Raw genomic sequence first — 19,901 nt, forward strand, 5'->3', positions numbered from 1 at the left:
GGAAGGAAAGAAGAGAGCAGAGGAGGAAGAAGAAAATGAGGAAGAAGGGAGGAAAGAAATAAGAGAGGGGAGGAGGAGGAAGAAAAGAGGATGAGGAGGAAGAGGTGCAGGAGGAGAGGAGAGAAAGCAGAGGAGACTGAAGAAGAAGAGGAGAAGGAAGAAAAGAAGAAGAGGGAGGAGGAGAGAAGGGGAGGTTTCCCTTCTATCAGAAGGGCAGGAGAGAACCAGTCATCCAGCTCAGTTCATCTTCAGCTCGAAGGGCTTCAAGGGGACACGACAGGAAGACAGGAACCTGGCCAAGTCTATTTCACCCCACTAACTTCCCAGACAAAATGTAGTCTTCTTGTCTTCCTTTAAATAGTACATTGAACCCTCAGATATTTAGCCATATTTCAGGAATAATGGCATTTCTCTCACCAGCTCCTTTCTGCTTTCTGCTTCCTTTACAAAACCATAGGGATGAAGGGGGGAGGGGCTGCCCCCGCCACCCCAAACCAAGCAGGTAAGGAGCATTTCCTCCACAGTCACCTAGCAGAAGTGAAGTCAGGGTAAAAGGGTGGGGACTTGGAAAAGAGAGGAAAAAATAACCAGGCTTTTGTTTTGGGTTTTTTTTATGGCCTTGTATTTATTTCCCTCACCATCTCCCCTATCTCACATCCCAAGTCATTTCTGTTTCCTGTCACCTTGTGTAGTTATTAACCAATTAAAATAGATTGAAACCAAAAGCAGTTAAATTATTTATACCTTTAAAAAAAAGGATTAAAATACAATCCCAAGTCTTCCCCTTGGGCTGTTTTGTTCATTCCTATCCCAATTAACTCTAAATTGCCTTCTCAACCTCTTCCTTAGGTGGAGAACTATATTATTAGAAAGAAAGGGAAAAAGAGAGAAAAAAATTCAATCAGAATCATTTAGTTTCTCAAGCAGCAAGATTGTGGCTTTGATCCCTGGAAAGTTGAGGGATCCACTGTAATTTTTTTTTTAACAGAAAACCTGACAAAACAAAGAAAAAACCCAGAAAATATTTTGTCTCTTTGTTGCAAAATGTATTTGGGGAGAACAATTTCACCTTTTTTCTTAAAGTGGGATCAGGAAAAGGAAAAGAAGTACCTATCCCATGGGATTTGATTAGATGAACCCAAGCTGGAAATCCTTCTTACCCCATTGACTAGATCATGTGTCAGCCACATAATGGGAGTTGGACTCTATAAGAGACACTGTCCTTAAGAATCGGGGCAGAGTTCCAAAGCAAAAAGGAAAACCTGGGCTGGATTATTCTAGAGTTCATTTAATCTCCTATCCCCCATAAGAAGCAAGGGGAAATTTTCCAGCATTAAATAACCATTTTTAACTGTACTCTTCCTCAACCTTCTATATAATACAATGAGAAGGGGTTTGGGGTTTGTGGTTTGTGGTGTGGTGTAGTGTGGTATGGTTGGTGTGTGTGTATGTGTAGGTGTGTGTGTTTGTTCAGCTTCCCATGAATACTCAATTATTCTCATTTTCAAACCACACTGATTATATGAGTCACCTAAGGACTTAAGTGACCAGACTCCCTGTGTTAGGAAGAATAATTATCCTGTTTCTTCCAACTCTTGTTCAGTGACTTAAAAGTCATTTTAAAATAACTTATGTCCTTTTTTTCCATTTGTAAATTTCAAGAACAAAAGAGTTCTCGGTTGGAAGTCAGGGAATTTGGGTTCAAATTCCAGCTAAGTCACTTTGGACAAATTACTTATCCTTATCAAGTGAAAATGAGAGCACAGGATTTGATGACTTCTAAAGTCCCTTCTAGATCTGAATCTATTCAAAATTCTGAATGGTTTATCAATTTTCCTGTATTAGAATACAGTGACCAAGGAAAAGGATCGAAAGCCTATTTTTTGTTAGTCATGTCAAACAAACTTTTCATGATCCCATTGTTGCCGCTGATTCGTTTCTTGGGTTCGGTTCTGCCCGGCAATGAATTGTGACTCAGATTCATGAATGTAGGTTTTGGAAAGAAAAATATAAATTTAGGGGCGGCTAGGTGGCCTAGTGGATAAAGCACCAACCCTGGAGTCAGGAGTACCTGGGTTCAAATCCAGTCTCAGACATTTAATAATTACCTAGCTGTGTGGCCTTGGGCAAGCCACTTAACTCCATTTGCCTTACAAGAAAAGAAAAATAGATTTATTAAAAGTTACAACATATTAAGAAAGTAAAAAGAAAAGTTTAAAAGAGGAGACCATGTGGATTGCTGATTGAATTAGCTAGGCCAGCTGACCAGGGTTCAGCAGGAGGCTGGAAGGTAAAAGAGAGAGAGCCCCTTCCTCCATCTCCTTAATTCTCTCCCAGAGTCTATGGGAGGGGGTGATGACCTGCAAGTAATCCAAGTCCTGCATTGGAGATTTTGCCTTTTGGGGAGGGGTCTCCTTTGGGTGGTCTTGAGTGTTTCCAGGGCCTGTGCTCTATCCACTGCCACCTAGCTACCCCACCAGAAAACAATGCAATCCAAATCAGGTTGAAGGTCAGGCCCTCAGGTGTGTCCTAATTTAGATGATAAAGGAAGAAGGAAGATTCCCTTTACAATGCAAGCAAAAGATTTACAAAGTTTGTCTCCAACTGATCTCATCACTCCCATGAGCAAGTTTCTCTTCATCACCATGAACTATATAGCATACAAGGGCCTTCTGTCCTCCACTATCTCCCTAAACTCATGTCCATTACTTCCATGACATTTTCTGTACATCTCATCCCCTACCATTCTCTTCTCCTTTTGCCTTCAATAATTTCCAATATCATGATCTTTTCCAACAAATTCTGTCTTCTTATTACATGGCCAATGTCATGTCAAAACATCAATTTCTCAAAACTATGATCCTGTCAATGTACAACATGAAGAAAAAGTAAAGACTGTCAAATTGCTTTCTGTGGGGGGTGGGGGTGGGGGGAGGGAAGTAAGATTAGGGGGAAAAATTGTAAAACTCAAAATAAATAAAATCTTTTAAAAAAAAAAAAGTATGATCTGGGGTGGCTAGGTGGCATAGTGGATAAAGCACCGGCCCTGGAGTCAGTACCTGGGTTCAAATCCAGTCTCAGACACTTAATAATTACCTAGCTGTGTGGCCTTGGGCAAGCCACTTAACCCCTTTTGCCTTGCAAAAAAAAAAAAAAAAACCCTAAAAAATCTAAAAAAAAAAGTATGATCCTGGTTAAAAAAAAAGATTATGCTTTCTTTAGAGAGCACTCAGCCTTTATCTTTATATCAGTCATCTTGTCAATTTAGTAAGAAATTAAGACTCTTGGGTATCTGTCCCTATGTTAATTATAAATTTAAGAGGACAATGATTAGGATTCTGGGAGACTTGTCCTGCCAGATAGAATAGTGTTGTACAAGAATGATAGTTTTTGAGGGGCAGCTTTGGACAGAGATATTGTGCAAGCTTCCTTGACAGGACACAAAAAAGGTTAATAATTTTCCCTATTCTAGTTTTTTTTTAATATAAGATCCATTCTTTGCCAGTTCCAGTATGATCATTACATTGATAGTCATCACTTATGGGTTAGAGGTAAGATCTCAGAGAATAAAACTTAAAATATCTAACCTATATTTTCTATTATTTTATTTTAATCCTATATTTTAAGGTTTTTTACAGTTTATGGGTTCGGTTTTAAGCTTCAGCTTCAATATTAAATGAATTCAGTATTCAGTGAATAGTTTGAATTAATATAAGTATTGACAGATTTCCTTTCTTTGTTGTCCAAGTGACTCTCAAAAAGTCCTCTCTGACACCACAATTTGAAAGTGGAAAAACTACAGTTTGGGCTCTAACAGATCTTGGTGAACAAGGTGGTTTTTTTCAGTTTTTTTAGTACACTGTCCAGATTTGACATAGCTTTCCTTCCAAGGAGCAAGCATCTTTTAATTTCAGTGATTTTTGAGTACAAGATTAAAATTTGACACTGCTTCCATTTCTTCCTTTTTGCCAGAGAGGGACTGGACCTTTGCCAAGATCTTAGTTTTGGAGTTTTTTTTTATGTTAAGCTTTAAACCATCTTTTACACTTTCCTCTTTCACCTTTATCAAGAGACTTCTTAATCTTTTTCACTTCCTGCCAACAGAATATTATTGATTGCATATCTGAGACTGTTGCTCTTAGTTCTGACTTTTGATTTATCCAGTCAGGCATTTCATACAATGTACGATGCATATAAACTAAATAAATAAGGTGACAATGTAAACCTTGTCATACTCCTTTTCCAGTCATAAACCAATAAATTGTTCCATGTTCAATTGCTTCTTGACCCTCAAGGGGGTTCCTCATAACATAACAATCTCTTTGAGGACTTGTCACGTTTTGTTATGATCCATGTGGTCAAAGGCTTTAATGTAGACTGAAACAGAAGTAGCTGTTTTTCTGGAACTCCCTTTTTTCTCTATAATCCAGCAAATATTGGCAATTTGGTCTCTAACTCTGCTGCCTCTTTAAAGACCAAAGAAAATCTCACTGAAAACTTCTCTTCTAGGAATTCTTGATTCACTTATTGCAAAATCTTAAACATAATCCTGTGGACATATGTGTACAATTGTCCAACAATTTAAACATTCTTTGACAGTGCCCTTCTTTAGGATTGGAAGGTAAACTGACAGTTTCCAATCTGATGACCGACGTTGAGTTTTCCAAATTTGCTGGCATACTTAGTGCAACATTCTAACAGCATTATTTTTTAGGGTTTTAAATAGCTCAGCTGGAATTCTGTCACCTCCACTAGGCTTATTGCTAGCAATGCCTCCTAGGACCCACTTGACTTCATTCTCTAGGATGTCTGGCTTTAGATAAGTAATCACACCATCATTCATGGTTATTGGTGATGTTAAGATCTTTCTTGTATACCTCCTCTGTATATTTTTACCATTTCTTCTAAAAACTCTTGTACTTCTGTTGTTTCTACTATTTTTGTCTTTTATCATGCCCACTTTTACATGAAATGTTCCTTTGATATATTTGATTTTCTTTAAGAGATTCCTTGTCTTTCTTATTCTATTGTTTTCTTCTATTTCTTTGTGCTGCTCAATTTTATATCTCCTTGCTATCCTCTGGAATTCTGTGTTAAATTAGATATATTTTACCTTTGTCTTTTCCCTGTTGTTTTCCTTAGCTATTTGTAAAGCCTCATCAGAAAGCCAATTGCCTTCTTGTTCTTTTTCTTTGGAATGATTTTTGTTGCTGCCTCCTATACAATATTACAAACCTCTATCCATAGTTCTTCAGGTACTCTGAATACCAAATCTAATCCCTTAAAACTATTCATCATTTATGGTCTGATAGTTTTCCCTACTTTTTCAATTTAAGTTTGAATTTTGCAATAAGAAGCTCATGATCTGAGCCACAGTCAGTTCCAGGTCTTATTTTAACTGACTATATAGAGCTTCTCCACCTTTGGTTGAAAAGTATTAATCAATCTAATATATTGACTACCTGGTGATGGTGACAACTCAACAGGCTTAAAAGATTAAGTCTTTTTAAGGCCTTTCTAAGGAGGTGCTAATATTTTCACTGATACCATATTTGAAATTCTTATCACGTATCCAATGATAGGATATGAAGAGTCCCTTGAACTGTGGACTTGATTAAATCAAAGCTACCTATGATCAAATTATAGTATATCAGTGCTATGGTGGATCTGACCTATGCCTTGACTTATAAAGGGTTGAGTAGTCCTTACTAATAAGGAAATATAAGTTTGCAAATAGATGAATGTTGAAAACTTTAAATATTATCTTAAAAATAAAATAAAATAAAATAAAGTGGGAGGGGAAAAAAGGTTGAGGAGAGAGATTAGAGTGAGAATAGATACCAAAGATGGAAAAGCATGGACTTGAGTCACTGGAGAAGGGGAACCTTCCTTGGGGATCCCCTCAGCCTCATAGATGGCCCTAGTTAAAAGCATTGAAAAAGCATTTAGAACTCTTAGACCCAATCTCCAAAAGAGAGTAGGACTTCCACTCAAGTTCTTGAGCCACACCTCCTAGGCAGAAGAGTCCTGTCCACAATGGGAAAGAGAAAGACTGACTCTTGCCTTACAATAAGATTATTGACACTGTGGACAGTGCAGGTCTAATTGATTCTGTAGCAACTCTAAGTGTATTGCTTTTTGCAGGGAGAGGGACCAGGAAATAATCAAAGTGGCACCACTGGTATATATAGAGGCTGGACCAGCACCCAATCTATGCTCTACACACCCATGGTTGCTACTATGTCAGTTGGGGTTTACATCTCTATTGACCTCAAATGTGTTTCCTTTCTAAGGGAACCTCAACCACAGGGAGTTGCTATAAGTCTGAAGGACAATTTGGGGCCCTAGGAGAAAGTGGGATTCACCTATATAAGCAGATTCAGAGGGAGACCCTAGGATAATGATGATACCTTTGATGTTCAATATAGAACCAACCAGATTGAATTCAAAGAGGGGAAAAGGTAAAGTCCACAGCTAATTAGTACAAAGTTAGACATATTCCTTGCAATTCCAATCAGTTTTCAAGTCTTCTTACATGTGGCATTCAAAATCATACTTCCAAAGGGCTCTGATCAGAGCAAGGGACTGGAAATGACAACTAGCTCAAATAAAAGATGAGAATTGTAGCCCAGGACCTATCTCCAGTCTGGCCTGGCTTATTTGATGCCCCCATTATACCTAAGTTTCACAGATTGCAGATAGCAATGTCAGAACTAGAAATCATCTACACCACTCCACTCATTTTACCTTGACTGGAATTGTTTTCTTCTCTAAACTTCCAGAAAGTTGAAGATCAGATTCCAAACTGGCTTGCTATTTTAGAGAAGACCAAGGGTGTGATAAGATTAACATTAAGTTAATGCTTTTTATTCAGTAGTGATGCTCTTGATCTGATAAAGGTATTCAGGCCTCTGTGTTTTCTTAGATAGTTTTAGGTAGGGTGGAGTGATAAATTCATTTGACCTTTTTCTTACAGTTTAGTTACTCAAAGTGATTTCTAGAGGGAAAGAAAGCAAATGACTGGAAAAATCAGGGAAAGTCTTATGTAGAAGTACAACTTGAAATATATTTTGGAAATTACTGTAGATTCCACCACATAAAAGTAGTACATTCTAGACATGAGGGGTCACCTGTGCAAAGTTCCAGAGAATAGAACCAACATGTCAGGACATTTTATCCTAGATGCATGAGGAAGTTGAAGAATTTTTCATAGGAGAGCATCAAGGTCAGACCTGTGCTTTAGAAATATCGGTCTGCTGGCTTGTGGAGGATGGATTGGAAAGAAAAGACAACTAAAAGAAGCAAAAAGACAAATTGGGAAACTATTGTAATAGTCCAATGAATCAATCAAACACAATATATTTATTAAGAACTTACTATGTGGGGGCAGCTAGGTGGCGCAGTGGATAAAGTACCGGCCCTGGAGTCAGGAGTACCTTGGTTCAAATCTGATCTCAGACACTTAATAATTACCTAGCTGTGTGGCCTTGGGCAAGCCACTTAACCCCATTTGCCTTGCAAAAAAAAAAAAGAATAAAAAAAAGAACTTACTATGTGCTGGGGTCTATATAAAGAATGAAGCACTCTCTCCTCTCAAGGAGGTTACAAATCAATGGTAAGAGACAATAAATATATATGAGAATAAATTTATTTATTAATATAACCTCCTTTGTGAGAATAATTTCATTTATTAATTGATTCTCATATGAGAATAGATATTTATTCATATATATGAGTATATTATATATGATAATGAATATATTATCGATATATTTTCTTATATGAGAATATTCTCATATCTTTTTGTATTCTTATATATGAAATTGATTTTCACATATGAAAAATAGATATTTTCTCATCTATATAAATATATTATTTATGATAATGGATATATTAATATATTTTCATGAGAATAAATATGTTCCCATATATTTTATGTATTCTGATATATGAGAATAAAGATACATTAATTCATTTTCATATATGAAAATATTTTCTCATCCATATGAACATACTAAATATGTTAATGAATATCGTTATATATTTGCATAAAAGAGAATAAATATATATTCTCACATATTCTCATATTTATGAGAATAATATATAAGAATAAAATATATTAATATATTCTCATTTATATGAAAATAAATACATATAGATATGCAATTAAATGTAGTTAAATAATATATAAATATAGTCAAATACTACAGGAAGAAAGCATTGGCATTTGGAGAAACCAGGAAAGGTTTTTTGTAGAAGCTACTGCTTGAGTCTTAAAAGAAAAGGGGGGCAGGAGTAGCTAGGTACTGCAATACATAGAGCACTGACCCTGGAGTCAGAAGGCCCTGAGTTCAAATTTGACCTCAGATACTTGACACTAACTGTATGATCCTGAGTAAGGAGTTAATCTGGATTGTCTCACAAAAAAAAAAAAAGGAAAGGAAAAGAAAAGAAAGAAAAAAGAAAAGGGGGGTTCTATGAAGAGGATGTGTAAGCACAGGCAACAGGGATAACTCATGCAGAGGCTCAAAGGTGGAAGGTGTGAGGAACTGAGAGAAGTCCAGTTCAGATGGATCATAGAGTGTGGGAGGGAAATTCAAATACAATAAGGTTAGAAAGATATTTGGAGTCAGGTTGTAAAAGGCTTTGAAAGCTAAAAAGACAAGTATGTATTTTCTCCTAGAGACAATAGAAAGTCACTGGAATTTAATTTACTGAGTAAAAGAAGTGGCAAAATCAGATCTGCCTTTCAGGAAATCTCTTCAGTGGCAATGTATGGAAATTCCTGAAATGGGGAGATGCCAGATGCAGGGAGGTCAGTTAGGATGAGAGAGAATGAATGGTACCTGTGTGAGTGGAAAGAAGGGAGATAGAAAATTTGGCAACTGATTGGCTACTGGAGGCCAGGGAAACTGAAGTCAAGTTGACACCCACCAAGATAAAAACCTGGGGGACTAGAAAAATGGGGGTGCTTTGAACATAAATAGGAAAGTTTGAAAGAAAGGGGGTTTGGTGGGAAAAGAGAATGATCTTTGTTTTGTACATGTCAGGTTTGAGATGTCTTTGAAATGAGATTGAGATATACACCTTGAAATGTCCAATAAACAACTGGGGTTGAGAAACTAAAGTTTTAGGGGAGAGATTTGAGTTGGATATATAGCTGGGAGTCAGCTATGTAGAAATGATTAATAGATTCATAAAAGGTGAGGAGATAGAGGAGAGAAGAGGAGAGGAGGAAAGAGGAAGGGAGTACAAAAAAGCAAACAGAATTGGGGGGGAAGGACTACGTGAGTGGAGAGAAGGGGACAAATGCTGTAGTGTTAAAATCAACAGGACTTGGCAAGTCATATATGAGTGTTAAAGTATGTAACTAGAGGCTTATGTATGATGATGGCTAGGTTAGATTAGGCATTTCACAGCCTCCAAAACTATAAAAGGTCCCAGTAAGTGTAAATACTGAATCCTGTGAAGTAGTTGCATTATTCCAATTTGCACTGCTTGTTTCTTTTAAGCTGGAACCAATGACTATATTTTACATAATTATAATTTGGAATAGTGTGAATTCAAATACATGTGACTATTTCACAGGATTCATTATATTCACACTAATCAGGACTTGGCAGTTTTATTTCATCCCCCATGAATTTCATGTCTGTAAGACTATTTTTCTCACCCTTTCTTTTTCTTCTACCTTTTCATTTATCATGCTTCTCTTTGATCCTTATTTCCCCATAGTCTCCCTCTCTTTCCTCCTCTCTAAATATCCTTTCTTTTCCTGAAAACCTAGAAGCTTCTGACTGTGAAGCTGAGGCATGTAAAAGCTGTGTGTTCATAGGCCCCTTAAAGTTTCCAAAGAGACTTCATGTGACCCACAAGGAGGATGCTGTTGCCTCTTTAGAGCTACCTTCAACCTGACTTACCCAATCCCACCCCTTTTCCTCCATCGCTCCCAGCCTGTAGAGTGTGAGGGGAAGAAAGCCATGTAGAACCAGTAAAATGAACTAATGTGGCTTTCACTTAAACAAAGGCATCCTGAGAGGCCACTTTTTCTATGGATCCTGGAATTCAGCCAAGAACACAAACAATCTTAGGAAGAGAATATCCCCAAATCAAAATCACACACACACACACACACACACACACACACACACACACACACAAACAAAGAAAAAAAGGGGAAGCCCAGAACATAGAAAATGCACATTTTCTACAGAAAATGCACATTTCTGAACCAACACCTAAGTAAATCTTCTGACTAATGTAACTTCCCAGTTCTATTTTCTTTGAAATGGTTTGCTTGCTGACTAAATAACTCCCTGAATATGAAACTTTCAAGGTTACTGTTCCCCCATTGCCTACCATAACTATTTCCTAATTCTTATTCCCTGATCATTAAAGGAAAAGAATTAGTACATTCCAGGAATCAGAGGTGGCAGATTAAAACTGCAGATTGCTACCAGACTAGTTTGAGGACAGTAAGATGGTGCAGTCGATAGAGCACTGGACCTGGAGCCAGGAAGATCTGAATTCAAATGTGACCTCATGTGCTTCCTATCTGTGTGACCCTAGGCAAGTCACTTACTCCTGTTTGTTTCAGTTTCCTCATCTATAAAAAGAGATGGAAAAGAAAATGGCAGACCACTTTAATATCTTTGCAAAGAAAAACCCCAAATGGGGTCACAAAGTGGAGGACATGACTGAAAATGACTGAACCACAACTAAGCTTCCCACAATGGGAGTCTTTCTGGAGTAGATTATCTTTTGACTTTCATCCTGGGTTATACAGTAAGTGATTAATAAATATTAATAAATAAATCACATAGTAAGTGATGTTTTTTGGTTGACTATTCTAAACGTTCTCCTATACCTTTAATCTCTCAATCACATCCATATTTGCCTCTTTTTCAGCAGATGAACTCCCCTCCAATATCATCATGGAAAACAGGTTTATCTTTTGTGAATTCACTAATATCCTTTTCACCACATTTTAAAATCTCTCTGAGTCAGGGTTCCTAATTTTTTACATGACAAAGTCTCCCTTTGGTTATCTGGTGAAGTCTTTGGATCCATTCTCAGAATAATGTTTTCAAATACATAAAATTTAACTGATAGGATTACAAATAAACCCAATTATATGGAAATAAAGTTGTATTTTTTCCTCAAATCTAAATTCATGGATCCCTTGAAATCTACCCCTTAGACCCCTTGTGAACCTCAAACTGAGAACCCTTGCTCTGTGTCTTTATCTATCTTCTCCTTTGCTCTAATCTCAGAGGATGAGGTGATACTTCTTTCCAAGGTCACTCCTGTATCTGAGCTCTCAATTCCATCGCCTTCTTGCTCCTCCAATAGCTGGCTCCATAGGTCCTTCCTTTTCTCTCTTTCATTTTTTAATCTAGTGTCCAACCTACTGACTTTTTCCCTTGCTGCCTATAAATATGATCTCTACTGGTTATCCTCCTTCAGTCCCCAATGTCTTGGTGGTCTCTTTCTATTGTCCATCACTCAGTCCTGGGTCTTCTTCACATCCTAATAATACTCTTCACCTTGGTAGTTCCAAAGGTCCAATGATCACCAAAATCTAGTATCACAAAAACTTACTGAGGAGAGAGTCCGTAGGTTGAAAGGTGATCAACAATGTGAAATACTATAAAGAAGTCACAAAGATGAATATGGGGAAAATTTCATTAGATTTAGCAATTAATAGTTCCTTGGAAATTTTGAAAAGGACAGTTTTAGTTGAATGATGGTCTAAAAAGTCAAACTGAAAAGAGTACAAGGAGTAAAAGAAGTAAGAGTACCTAGTATAGGTAGATTTAGATTTAGATTTAGATTTAGATTTAGATTTAGATTTAGATACTAAGAATCTGAGTGGTTTGAGTTCCCCAGACAACATGTGATGCATAATGGTTCCATCGGCTTCTCAATAGAAGAGATATGCAGACCTCTCTCTTTGGTTGAGCTAAGATCTTATCTTACTTCCAGATGAAGAGTGCATTTACTCTTGTGTGTTCTTGGGTATATGCACATCCAATTAACTTTTCCAATTGCTATTTGCTGCTTTTTGGTCAGTAAAGAGCCCAGTATTTGATGGAAAGGAACCAAGCTGACAAGTCTAAGCCCTTGAGATCAAACAGGGAAATGTCATTCATTCTAAACCCAAACTCATAATCCCTAAAGATATTTGAAGGACGGCAGATAGATATAATTCTAACCTGACACCTGAAACTGAAGGAGAAATCATCCTGCCTCAGTGGTCCTGAATCCTGACTGACCCTGTATATTATTAAACTCCATTAGGAAGAAATAAAAATGAATGAATGAATGAATAATGAAACAAAAGACACTTATTAAGCATTTACTATATGATAAGTTCTAGGGGACATAAAAACAAAACCAGCCTTTGCCCTTAAGGAGTTTACATTCTAATAGAGGGAAACAAAACTTATAGGTAATAGCGACTGGGTTGGGGTATTTGAGTTTGGAAAGTTGCCAGGTTGTAGAGTCATAAGAGAATAGACTATGTCTCTCTTTTCTAACAATCGTAGCAATATTGGTTTGATTATGGTTCCATAACTAGAAAGGTACAGCAGGGAGAGAAAGGGAAAGATACATATGATAACAAGGCAACTGGCAAGAACATGAGAGAGAAATAAAGAAAAATGGTTAGTGTGATGATTAAAGTCATTGAGAGGGGCAGCTAGGTGGCGCAGTGGAAAATGGACCAGCCCTGGAGTCAAGAGGACCTGAGTTCAAATTTAGTCTCAGACATGTAATACTTAGCTGTATGATATAGGGCAAGTCACTTAACCCATTTCCTTGCCAAAAAAAAAACCCTAAATCCTAAAATAAAATATTTGAGAGACATAATTTCTGGATAATTTAATCATTCAATATGTTTATTAATAAAGGATGGTCATTTGGTTATCTCTCTCAGGCCAAAGACAATCATGCAGAGGGCTCACAGTTTATATACCCTTCAAAGAGTAGGCATTCTTCTGGTAGGAATCAATCCTGATTGGTTACCAATTAGTTAATTATTGGTCATTAATGATCATTTCTCTAATTAGGGTATGCTTGAAATCCTGGGCTCCAGGAGGTGCTCACTAATTAGACTAGCAGAGTCCCACAGTAGGAATTCAGAGATGGAAAGATTAAATCTTCAGGGCTTGTTTCCAACCAGAAGAATCAACAACAGGATATATAAATTTTTAAGTATAGTTACCAATATACACACAGGTTATATATGAATATATCTACAAAACACTCTTTTCAAAAATAAAAACAGACTCAAGTATTGAAGAAATATTAATTGTTCATGGTGAGATCATGCTAATATAATAAGAATTATAAAAATACTTAAATTAATTTACATATTCATTGCCATACCAATTAAACTATACCAAAGCTTTATTTTAGAAAAGTAGAGAAGAGAAGGGACCCAGGTTAGAGTCTTATAGTACACCTAAAGTTATGGGTATGATATGAATGGAAAAAATCAGTAAAGGGCCATCACTGAAATAACCAGGGACAATTTTAGGGTATCTGCCATGGAGAATGCCATCTGTATCCAGAGAAAGAACTGTGGAGTTAAAACAAAAACCAGACTACTACCTTCAATTAAAAAAAAAAAAGTTGTCTTATGTACTACATAATTTTGCTGTCTCTAATATTTTATTTTTTTCCTCAAAGATATGATTTTTCTCTCAACGCATTCAATTTTGATCAATTATAGCATGGAAACAATGTAGAGACTATCAGACTGCCTTCTGTGGGGAGGTGGGGGGAGGAAAGGGAGGAGGGAGGGAAATTGTAAAATTCAAAACCTTACAAAAAATGATAGGTAGAAACTAATATTGTATATAATTGGAAAACAAATAAAATATTTATTTAACAAAAAAGAAAAAATCAGTAAAGGAGACCAAGAAGTATTGATTAGACAGCTGGGAGGAGAACCTGGGGAGAATGTCGAAAAAACCTATTAAAGAGGTGATCAACAGTGTGAAATACTGTAAAGAAGTCACAAGGATGAATATGGAAAATATTTTATTAAATTTAGCAAGTAATAGCTCCTTGGAAACTTTGGAAAGGGCAGTTTTAGTTGAATGATGATGTAGAAAGTCAAATTGAAAAGAGTTTAGAAATGGGCATACCTAGTATAGACAGCTTTTTTTTTTTAGGTTTTTGCAAGGCACATGGGGTTAAGTAGCTTGCCCAAGGCCATACAGCTAGGAAAGCATTGTGTCTGAGGTCACATTTGAACTCAGGTACTCCTGACTCCAGGGCTGGTGCTCTATCCATTGTACCACCTAGCCACCCCAGACAGCTTTCTTAAGTACAGAGTATTTCCTGGTTTAGATTCTAAGAATCTGAATAGCTTGAGTTCCCCAAATAGGATGCAGTGCATAATGGTTCCACTAGCTTCTCAATAGAAGAGATAGGCAGACCTCTTTACTTGGTTGAGCTAAAATCTTATCTCATTCCCAGATGAAGAGTGCATTTACTCTTTTGTGATCTTTGGTATATTCTCATCTAAATAACTTTTCCAACTGCTATTTGCTGTTTTTTGGTCAACAAAGAAGCTTATTACCTATTCAAGATGGTCTTTTGTGTAACCAATATTTGGTGGGAGGAAACCAAACTGACAAGTCTAAGCCATTGAGAGCAAACAGGGAAATGGTGTTCATTATGAATCCAGACTCACAATCCCTAAAGATATTTGAGGGATGGTTGATAATATAATTCTAGTTTGACCTAAGACCAAAGAAGATCATCCTGTCTCAGTAGTCCTGGACCCTGACTGCCCCCATCTCTTCCCTACCCTAACTAGGTTGCTGGTATTGCCAGCATGGATTTCCTCCTACTTTTCACAAAAGTAGACCAGATCATATATATCCATTCTACCCATGAGTCTTGTCTATATATATATTTAGACAATTCCCTCCACACACACATATATATAAACATATATATGACATACATAAGAATGAGTCATCAAGATAGTCAAAGGATATAAATAAGCAATTCTCAAAAGACAGAAAGGCAAACTGTCAGCAAATATATGAAAAATGCTCCAAATTACTAATAATAAGAGATATGTAAATTTAAATAACTGAGAGTTTCTACTTCCAACCCATCAAATTGACAAAGATGACAAAAAGGATAATTACAATTGCTAACGGGGATGTGGGAGGACAGGCTCTCACCAATGTTAGTGGAGCTGCAAATTGGTCTAGCCAATCTGTAAAATAATTTCAAACTAAACCCAAAAAGTCACTAAACTAGGTAAACACTAGTGATGATATCACTAAGCATAGATATCCCCAAAAGTAATCAGTGCCCTCAAAATTGTGTGAAATACAGCATGGACCTCTTCTGTATATTCTTGGTCTAATCTAAGTTCTCATTGTTGCTTTCATGCTATTTATACTTCATATATATATATATATATATATATATATATAATGATTCCATTATTACTGATATATGGAAGATGTTTGCAATAATCTTAACATATCTTTTACATTCTTCTTCTATTTGTTGTCCTTCCTATTTCCTCCTTTAATGATTTTGAAATGATCTGGGTTAATTTTTTTTTTCTGTAAACTTCCTTTTCCTTCTACCTAGTCTTAATAGATTATTTAAAATTCAACTCATTTTCTGTAGGGAGGTATATGTCAAGATTTCAAGCTAAGATACTGATTAAGCCAAAAATATCCTTTTCAAAAGGAACAATAGATAGAATTGTCATTACTTATCGATTAAATCTAATGTAGTCCATGCAAATGGCTATGTCACTAAAGAATTTAGAAACTCTACAGAAACAAACTTAACAGATATAACCCATATTTATTCCTCTGTATTCTAAACTAGATGAGTGTTTAATAAATGTTCAGTCTAACCATAAGCTTCCAAGCTCCAGAGAAATACATTTGTTCATGATCAATATAGCAAACCAAAACAAAATTGACTAAGCATCCTATTATTTACATAGCAATTAGGCTGAGTCACTCCATGAAAGAAAGTGGTAAAAAATATTATTAGTCAACAAACATTTACTAATATCTTCTGAAAATCACTAAACTATGCCTGTCTTTGACTTAGAAGATGCTCTTCTAGGAATATACCCTAAAGAGGTTAATACAAAAGGAAATGAACTAAAGTTACTAAAGCATTTTAGCCCTTTTTTTGTTGTAGCAAATGATTGGAAACTAATTGGATACCAATTATCTAGTGAATGACTGAACAAACTGTGATAGGTGGATGTAATAGAATATTATCATGCCATAAGAATAACAAATATGACGAATTCAGATGAACTTGGCCTTATATGAGCTGATGCAAAGAATTTGCACAATAATGTAACACAATATATTTATTACAATAATATTATACAATATATTTATATAATATATTACAAGGTGATATAAAAGAAAACAACTTTGAAAGAATAATCAGGCCAGTGATAAATCATGACTTCAGAAGGCTTATGGTAAAAGACCACTCTCCGTTCAGGAGAGAGGTAATAGACCAGAGGAGTGGAATGATATATACATTTTCATATAGGACCCATGTGTTGATATGTTTTATTTGTTTATATTTATTAGCTACAAAGGTCAACATCTGTTGAGGATAGAGAGAGCAGAGCAGGAAGGAAAGAGAAAAGAAAGGGAGGAAGGAAGGAAAGTAGGAAGGAAGGGAGGAAAGGAGCATCAATAAAATATTTTAATAATAAACTATAGAAAAAAGAAATTCATAAGGAAATGCAAACAGCAAATTTGTTACTACTCTTTTTTGCATTTCTTTTAAGGCAATGGGGTTATGTGATTTGCCCAAGGTCACACAGGTAATTATTAAGTGTGTGAGGCCGCATTTGAACTCAGATACTCCTGACTCCAGGGCCAGTGCTCTATCCACTGTACCAACTAGCTGCCCCTGTTACTACTTTTTGCAATTAAATATATTATTAAAACACTAGATAATAAAAAATTCATAGTTTCATATAAAATACCCTTTTTATTCTTTATATATTGAAATATTAATGTTTATTGGTGAGTGTTAATTTTATAATAAAAAATAAATGTCATAAGTATAAAATAAATATATGCATGCTACTTTGCCAGGCACTAGATACACTCTACATGGGCAGATTTAATAAAATAACAAGTTTAAAGCATGTTAAGAGGCCACATGAACTTTTTATTTCTCAGAAGTGCTATATTTAAACCATAACAATCTACCTTATTCATGAGACTCCACTCCCCCCATCCAAGAAGGATTTAAACCTCTCTCAGTAATTTGTGTTCTTGAGCATGAGAAGCATTCCAATCTGGCAAGAATTAAACTGAGTAGTGAAATTTGGCTGCATTTTCCTTTTTTTTTTAAACTAAATATATCAGCTCTAGGTAGAAAACAGAAATAAGAAAACAAGAAAGTCTAACACAAAATCTAATTATTGTGACTTCAGCAGTTCCTGACAATAGAAAAATCACTTTATAGGAAATGCCAAAATCTAGTTTTGGTAGAATATTGATGATAACTATGGTAATATTTCATGTAAAAAATGATTATGGGTCTGGTTATTTTTAGAAGGAAAATTATTAATTGGTGAAAAGTAACCATTATGGGAGTCAGTGCTAGGACAGACCTGAGGGCACAGTTCAGCTAATATCCCCCACAGTTCTGTGCCACCAAGACCACAACAACAACAAACAAGTACTGAGCTTCTTCTGGGTGGTTTTCAAGGTTTCTAGAAGCAGGGAGCAGGCCTTAGTCTAACAGTCATGTGACTGACACGGCTCATTAGCAATCTCTGCCCCTTGGCAGAGGCTATGGCAGCTGAGGTCAAGAAGCTAGGCAGGCAGCAAGGTAAGTGAAACAGAGTTAAGTGAGATGGTGATGACCTGGCAAAGTAGAGCTCTCACCTGGCCTTTACCCTCTACTATTACCTCCACCTAGGAGTGGAAGTAATAGTGAACATCTCACTCTCCTCTTTGTAGGTAGCTTCATCCCTAGGGCTGGATCATAGAGGTGGGGAGGCAGCCGCATCTTCACAGGCCAAGGAAGTGCTGAGCAAGGACAAGCTGCATGAGGGAAAAAAGGATAAAACAATCTGACCGAGTTGCTTGGAGTTATCAGCATCTCCTGGCCCACAATATGATATGAAAACTAGGGAGCCTCTATGAACCCAGTTCTGTCACTTTTGTTGGTCTAGAGCAGTAGGAAGCAAAACAATAATAATGAACGCTCTAGAATCAGCTTCTAAGACAAGAACACCCTGCAGTCTGTTAGTAAGTGGAACTCTTAGACCATCTGAACCAAGATTCCCAAGGTCATCAAAAATATGAAAAAGACTGATGGCACCTTCACCCATCAATATACGTTCTCCAAACCTCACTGATCAACAACGGTGGTTCCTACGTAGATGATATCCCCTTAATGCAGCACCTAAGGTCTTTACAACTAATGATGACACTACAAAACTCCAGATTGTTGAGATGCTCTTGGTCCATAAGCTCATCATTATCATATATCCCCATTGTGTGGAGCTCCTGGAGAGAATGAAAAAGCTCCTGACCAAAGAGCAGTGAAGACCTGAGTGGGAAAGCTACAGAAAGATCTATGACCATTTTTCCTACCCAAGGACATTGTAGAGGTTACCCATAACCTCCAGAAACATCTAGCAGTTCTAAGGCTAATCAAGGCCATTGACAAGAGTGACCAGACCCCATCTCTGATATCAGATGAAAAAGACCTCTACCTGTAGAGTGTCTTCCATGCCACAACCTTTGAACAGGGTGCAGAAAATAGTTCCTTTACCAAGTAGATTGAGAAGCATGAGAAGCTGGGGAACTCCAGCTGACCATTCTTTCATCTTCCTGGTTAAGGATGCCCAGAGTGACTCCCTACTCTCCATTAACTACTTGGTCAAAACCATTGGCACAAAGTGGTAAGTGACCTGCCAAGGGTCACACAGTTTATACATGTCCAAGTGAGAATTTGAACTCATTTTCCTGATTCTACTACATCACCTAAATGATGAAAGGTGACTATATCCTGAAATATGGTGATGGTTATATGAATAGGGATAAGGACATGCATTTGACTATGAACAAATTACCATCTTATCTACTCCACTTATTGTAATTGTTGTTCAGTTTTTATCATCATCATCAATATAATTAATATGCATAGTATTTTTAAGGTTTACAAGGCACATTTCTTTCAGCAATCCTCAGAGGTAAGTACAACATGTATCCTCATTTCATATATATATATATATATATATATATATATATATATATATATATATATATAATTACATGAATAAACTGGTCTATAGGTAGACATTCCCTTGAGCATGTGCCTACAATCTCTACCTGTACCCACCATGCAGAAGGAAGCACTCCTTCAGCCAGGCCCTGGAATCTACACTGTGAGATGATTAAGAGTCCTCTAATTGGATGCTAAGCCACAATAACAGATAACTAAGAGTATATATAAGAGGAAGCACCTGGACTCTTTGATTCTGACTGTGAAATATGGAGACTATTTCAAACTGGTCCTGAGATCCAGCTCAGGAGAAAACAGCTGTCCTATCTCCTACCTGATCCCTATGTAATAGTGAGTACATGACCACTTTTAATCCTATTGTATTGTATTTGTTTTTTCCTGAACAAGGACAAATAAGTATTCCAGAGTGGACATATCCAGGATTGTGAGTTCTAAAAGGTTAAGACATTCTGGGAGGTTTAAGGTTGTAATTTGTAATTTATAAATTGCAATTTCCACCCAGTGGTTGACTATGGCTATAGTTATGACAATAATGGAAAATGGGTCAGAAGCAATGGACAAGTCTATGCTGAAGAGAGAGGCCATTGGAAAAATGATTGGCCCTGCTT

Source organism: Macrotis lagotis, chromosome X (genome assembly GCF_037893015.1).
Source record: "Macrotis lagotis isolate mMagLag1 chromosome X, bilby.v1.9.chrom.fasta, whole genome shotgun sequence".
Lineage (NCBI taxonomy): Eukaryota > Metazoa > Chordata > Mammalia > Peramelemorphia > Peramelidae > Macrotis > Macrotis lagotis.